This window comes from Aotus nancymaae, unplaced genomic scaffold (assembly GCF_030222135.1).
Source record: "Aotus nancymaae isolate 86718 unplaced genomic scaffold, 86718_ANA_hifiasm-v0.15.2.pri h1tg000008l, whole genome shotgun sequence".
In the NCBI taxonomy this organism is placed as follows: Eukaryota; Metazoa; Chordata; class Mammalia; order Primates; family Aotidae; genus Aotus; species Aotus nancymaae.
This window is the reverse complement of record NW_026988419.1, coordinates 61,229,069-61,235,387: the sequence shown is the minus strand read 5'-3', so window position 1 is coordinate 61,235,387 and position 6,319 is coordinate 61,229,069. Positions and strand designations below refer to the sequence as shown.

Here is a 6,319-nt window from a genome sequence, read left to right as displayed (position 1 = left end):
CCTCCTTCTAGGATGAGGAGCAGCACCGTTAGAATCTGGGCTGCTTAGAACACAGAAGAGAGCAACAACCCCTTTCTTACAGCCTGTATGGCCCCCACCCTGGGCCCCAAAGACACCCTGGCTGAGACCAGTTCAGGGTACATTTGTCTTGGGTATTCTGCCTTCTCCATCCATATCCTCTGACACACATGGCGTGTTTGTGGTGGCCCTCAAGCTTGCCACTGCATGTAGCCAAGAGCCAGCTTCCTTCTATCTACTTTAGCGCTCACTCATGGCCCCACCAGACAATCCCTTTCCACCCATAGACTCAATTGTGAGTGTGCAGTGACAAGGCCTTTGCTGCATCCCATTGCCTCTGCAAGTCTTTCCAGTACCCCCTTTCAGGGCTCCCTCTGGCTTCTTCTCCCTTCTGAATTCTCCACCTACAAGTGTGGACTTGATGCAGACCTACCACTGCCCTCACTAATGGACCCCAAATCCAGCCCCATTCCCTTGCATTACCAGTCTGAGGTCTGAGAATCCCAGCTCACTGAAAGGCTTGGGGACTCTCCAAGAGGTGCCCAGTGAAGACATATCCCAGGATTTTTAATAGGACTGTGGGACCAACAAAATGCCCAGATTGTGCTCATCATCTGAGTTTATTCTCCTCCTAATACGAAGAGTAACAGAAATATAGTTGTGCAACTTAACAGTCTGGTACCTAAGGATGTTTAAGGAATATCTAAACCAACTGTTGATAAAAGTCACATTAAACAAGCCAAACACTCCAGAAGATTCAAACCAAAAGGTATATAATAATCTGCCACTCTGAACTTTTTAAAGAGACATTAGTTTTAAAATATTTTTTCTACACTTATTTAGCACCACGATATATGCCAAGCATTGCACTATGGGCGGGATAACAGACACAGATAAAGACCACTTGGTTAACACAAGGAACTTTACGATGCAATGGGGGAAATGAGACACACAAACAAATGGCAATGATGCGGTAATGGACGTGTGCTGGGAACAGCAGGGACCTCCAGTAGAGCACGAGAGGCTCTGAGTGGAGGGGGTGGGTTATTCCCCAAACAGTTATCCTAGGCTTACTAAGGTCTGATACTAGGAATAGAGTTAAAATCCCTATTTTCAAAAGGTTCCCCTGTTACTAGGAGAGCACAATAAACAAACAGGTGCACATCAAACAGCATGATAATGAGCAAATAGGGATATATACGTGGGATGCAGTGGAACTCAGAGGAGGGGCTCTCTCCATAGATAATACTCAGGATCTTTAACTCACCAATCGGAAATGACTGAGCAGTAAATAATTGACTCTATAAATGGCTGCACTGGCTGATTAGGAAAGAACCCTGTCCCAGCCCAGACTGGATGGCCTGGGAGCTTCCTAGAGGAAGTGAGGCCTGATTAGACACTTAAAGGACAAGTAGAAATAGACCAGGCAAGGGCATTTCAGAGAGAGATAACAGAACACATGCAAATGCTTGGTGGTGTGAGAACAGAGAATCAGCATTCCTTCCCCAAACGCCCTTAGTGAGCACCCAGACCATGTGCACCCAGGGGTTCTCAGAAGCAGCAGGCCTTGTGGAACAAGACAGCTCACTCAAGTCATTAGAAGTGACATTTGGAAATGGTCAACACTCAGAACAACACACACACACACACACACACGCACCCATGCATGCATGCAACACACATATGATACTGTTGTTAGTAACAGGAGCCCAGAATCCACCAGGGATAATGAAGAGCAACCACTGAGCCAAGGATGAAAAGGGAGAAAATAGCAAATCAAGAAAAGCAGATCAAGACGGAGGGAAAATTAAAAGAACAGGCCTGAAAAAATTTCCCCCAGAGGAAAAAAAAAGATTAAGCTCAAACCATAAAACTGCTCTAATTATAAGTCTACTTAGTGACTTAAGTGAAGATATGTTAATAAGATAAATGCAAAAATGAAAATTAAATGGAAAATAAGCAAATGTAACAAATATAGTGTCATGTCTGATGTAAGAAAGTACAAGGCCGCAGGTGTGGTGGCTATTGCCTGGAATCCCAGCACTTTGGGAGGCCAAGGTGGGCAGATTACTCGGAGTCAGGAGTTTGAGACCAGCCTGGCCAACATGGTGAAACACCATATCTACCAAAAGTACAAAAAATTAGGCAGGCATGGTGGCGTGTGCCTGTAGTCCCAGCTGAGGCACAAGAATCACTGGAACCCAGGAGGCGAACGTTGTAGTGAGCTGAGATCATGCCACTGCACTTCAGCCTGGGCAACAGAGCAAGACTTGTCTCAAAAAAAAAAAAAAAAAAAAAACAAGTAGTAGGTATTTGTTGTTTCTGTCTGCCCAGAACCTACCCTATTCTTCTGTAAGGGAGATCCCCTTTCCCTTGAGGGGCTCAGGCCCTACAGTTCATACGGCTCAGCTGGAGCTGACCCTTACCCCTCCTCTGCCACAGGTGTGGGAATAGTGGTAGCCCATTTCCTCCAGCTCCAGTGATGGGTTCACATGTGAGCATATGATTTAGTCCTCTCCCAGGACTTTTCTGGTGGACTTAATGTAGAGCAGCTCTTCCTCACTGGGAGTTGCTAAACAGGTCGTATGTGAGCCCCAGGATTTTTGAAACCATCTTCACCAGTGGTGGGAGATGGGGCTTGATGATATCATTTCAACTCCTGGAGCAGCTACCCACTCCTGGACTTTTCTGGTATTTGAGCTAATTCTTACTTTTACGTAGCTAATTTGAGTTAGAGTCTGTCACTTGAAACCCAAAAGGTCCTGTTTAATTGACGAAAACTTTCAGTCAGTAAAATAATGATTTCAAGTGACAGGCAGGCTGGCCAAAAACTGACTTTCCTAAATGGCCAGACCCTACATATATTGAACACTCACAAATGAAAATACAGGAAGAGAGAGCTAGATAGCATTCACAGAATGCATTTGGTTCTGATTTGTTAAAGAATTTCTGGTACAAAAAGTTTAAGCCAACAAAAAGCACCGTAATAAGGTGTCTTCCAAAAACATTTTGCATATGTCAGAAACACTACCCAATTGATTCCTTCACTCTATACATGTTTATCAAGCAGGTCCAGGCTGGGTACTGCCAAGGAGAAACAGGATAAGACAACATCCCTGCATAGAGAAACTCACAGTCCTGTGGGAGGCAAACACGGGAGCAGATACACTAGCAGAGGGAGGGCCGTAATCCAGGAGAGATGAAGTGCCATGGGAGGCCACAGGCAGGCAAACAGTTTTCTTACATCAGAAGTAAAATCAATCCTTCCATCGCAGTGGAGAAGAGATCCACGGAGACCTACTCACCTATCACATTTCATTTATACATGTTAATTAAACTGGAGAAGATTCTCTGCAGCTTTGAGATGTTTCCACCCTTGAGAATGGAAGAAAGGAAACTACACTGGTTGAGTTCCTCACCTGCGCAGGCACTGTTAATTTATCTGTGTTAACTCAGAAGTAATGAGGCATCAGCATATTATGCAAATGCCAAGGCCTTGATTTGTTCTGAAACCACTTAAAAAAAAACAAAAACCCAATTCATTCACAGGCAGTCAGTATTTGTGGGAAAAAAAAAAACCCAATTCAACAACTGAATCTAATCTGACAGTGCTGGTGACTGCAACACTGTGGATTTCATCAAAATGTAAGGGGGTACCAAAAACATCAGAAAGCAAGAGAATATTTTAACGCAAACACCCAGCATGAACAAAATATCCAAATGTGAAATGTAGAAATGATGAGATCTGGCCCTGCACTTGCGTGCCTTGTCCTCACTTGCCGCACCCTAATTGGACGCTGATCCCCAGCCACATTACCTGGCTCTACGCACCTTATAAGGGTTGTCACCTGCCTTCCTGTTCATAAACAGAAAAACAATCCTTAAAATGAACATGGCTCTCGTACCCATGTTTGGAGACACCAGGATAACGTAAAGCCAGAAAGTTTGCCTAATCCCTGTAGATGGAGAACCACCCGTTTGCGGAAAGGAGGAAAGCTAGTGTGGGTGATGGAACCCTGTCCTCACTGTTGAGGCAGGGAGAGGGGTTGGGTGGATGGTGAGGGGAGTGCCTGCCCTGTAAAGAGATTTGTTCATCAGGGTTCTTTTTTTAAGACAGAGTCTCACTCTGTCACCCAGGCTGGAGTGCAGTGGCACGATCTCAGCTCACTGCAACCTCCGTCTCCTAGGTTCAAGCAATTCTCCTGCCTCAGCCTCCTGAGTAGATGGGACTACACACCACCACGCCCAGCTAATTTTTGTGTTTTTTTAGTAGAGACGTGGTTTCACCATATTGGCCAAGCTGGTCTCGAACTCCTGACCTTGTGATCCACCTGCCTTGGCCTCCCAAAGTGCTGCTGGGATTACAGACATGAGTCACCATGCCCGGCTTCATCAGGGTTCTTAAAAACAGCACCAGGCCAGGCATGGTGGCATGCACCTGTAGTCCCAGCTACTCAGGAGGCTGAGGCAGAAGAATCACTTGAACATGGGAGGCGGAGGTTGCAGTGAGCCCAAAACCGCGATATTATACTCCAGCCTAGGCGACAGAGTGAGATTCCATCTCAAAAAAACCAAAAAAACAAAAAGCAACAACCAAACCCTCTCAATCCCTGATGGAATTAACCAGATACTCTCAGGGCTTCTGAAGACACTAGTAATGACAGGCACAGCACCTCTCCTCTTTCCCTTCTGCTATGGTTTGAATGTCTGATTCCTCCCAAACTCATGTTGAAATTTAACTGCCATTGTGACAGTATACAGAGTGGGACCTTGAAGAGGTGATTAGGTCATGAGGACTCTTCCCTCTTGAATGGATTAAAGCTGTTATCTTGGGAGGGGCTTCCTTATAGAAGGATGGGTTCAGATTTGTATTGAATGGGGAAGCATACCATTCATTAAAATAGTTAAAGTAAGAGGCCAGGCTCACGTCTGTAATCCCAGCACTTTGAGAGCTGAGTGGATCACACAGGGTCGGGAGTGCCACTGCTCTCCAGCCTGGGCAACAAGAGCAAAATTTCTTCTGAAAAGAAAAAAAAAAAAAAAAAAAAGAGCCTTTTGCGGCCATCACCTAAGCCGAAGCTGCCAAAATGAAGTTCAATCCCTTTGTGACTTCTGACCAAAGCAAGACTCACAAAAGGCATTTCAATGCACCTTCCCACGTTCGCAGGAAGATTATGTCCTCCCCACTTTCCAAAGAGCTGAGACAGAAGTACAACGTGCGATCCACGCCCATCCAAAAGGATGATGAAGTTCAAGTTGTACGAGGACACTATAAAGGTGAGCAGATTGGCAAAGTAGTCCAGGTTTACAGGAAGAAATACGTAATCTACATTGAATGGGTGCAGCGGGAAAAGGCTGATGGCACAACTGTCCATGTAGGCATTCACCCCAGCAAGGTGGTTATCACTGGCTAAAACTGGACAAAGACCGCAAAAAGATCCTTGAACAGAAAGCCAAATCTCACCAAGTAGGAAAGGAAAAGGGCAAATACAAGGAAGAAACAATTGAGAAGATGCAGGAATAAAGTAATCTTATATACAAGCTTTGATTAAAACTTGAAATGAGGAAAAAAAAGAAAGAAAAAAGAAAATTGACTTAATTAATAATTGGATTATATTGATAAAAGTTAACTTGGGCTCTGAACATGGAATTAAAGTACTCCCCCTACTAAGAACTTAAAATCATGCAATTCTTTGTATTTTGACTCTTGAGAGTCTCACTTTTTCTGAAAGATCACCCAAATTCTGTGATGTATGTAGTTCATGCAAAACAATCATTGAAATAACATTTAGTTAACACCTACAATGTGCTGTAAACTTTATGCCATTAGTTGCTGAGTCTGCAAGAATGAACAAGGCATAGTTCTTACCCTTGAGGAAATGGTTATTAAATGAGGGAGAAGTATACAAATAATCAAAATGCAACCATGCTACGTGGCAACAGAGACGTGGACACAAAATACTTTGGGAGTATGGGGAAATAAAACACGGATTCTGAATCCTTCATGTTCTAGAAATGAAAAAAGTAGAAGCCCACTTCATTATAACATCAAGGGTGTTTTTAGGCTATCAACAGAAAGATTTGCAATCAACCAGGAAAGACACTGAGAAGAGTGGTATTTGGAAACCTATTAGGAAGTGTGGATTATCACACCCTTGAGAGGTGTCCCTTTTACTCCAGCATGCAAGTCTTGGAGTCAGATGGGGAAATCAATCATTAAAGCATCCGATTTCAGAGCCAGCTGGGAAGTACTGGCTGGATTCCACCTCTGTGGAATGGCCCAGGAGGAGCAGTTCTCCGG

The 6,319-nt window shown here is 44.2% G+C and overlaps 1 pseudogene; it reads left to right on the top strand.

Moving 5' to 3' along the window:
• The first annotated feature begins 5,105 nt into the window (after nt 1–5,105).
• LOC105724033 (large ribosomal subunit protein uL24-like) lies at nt 5,106–5,586 on the top strand (annotated as a pseudogene).
• Nucleotides 5,587–6,319: the final 733 nt, after the last annotated feature.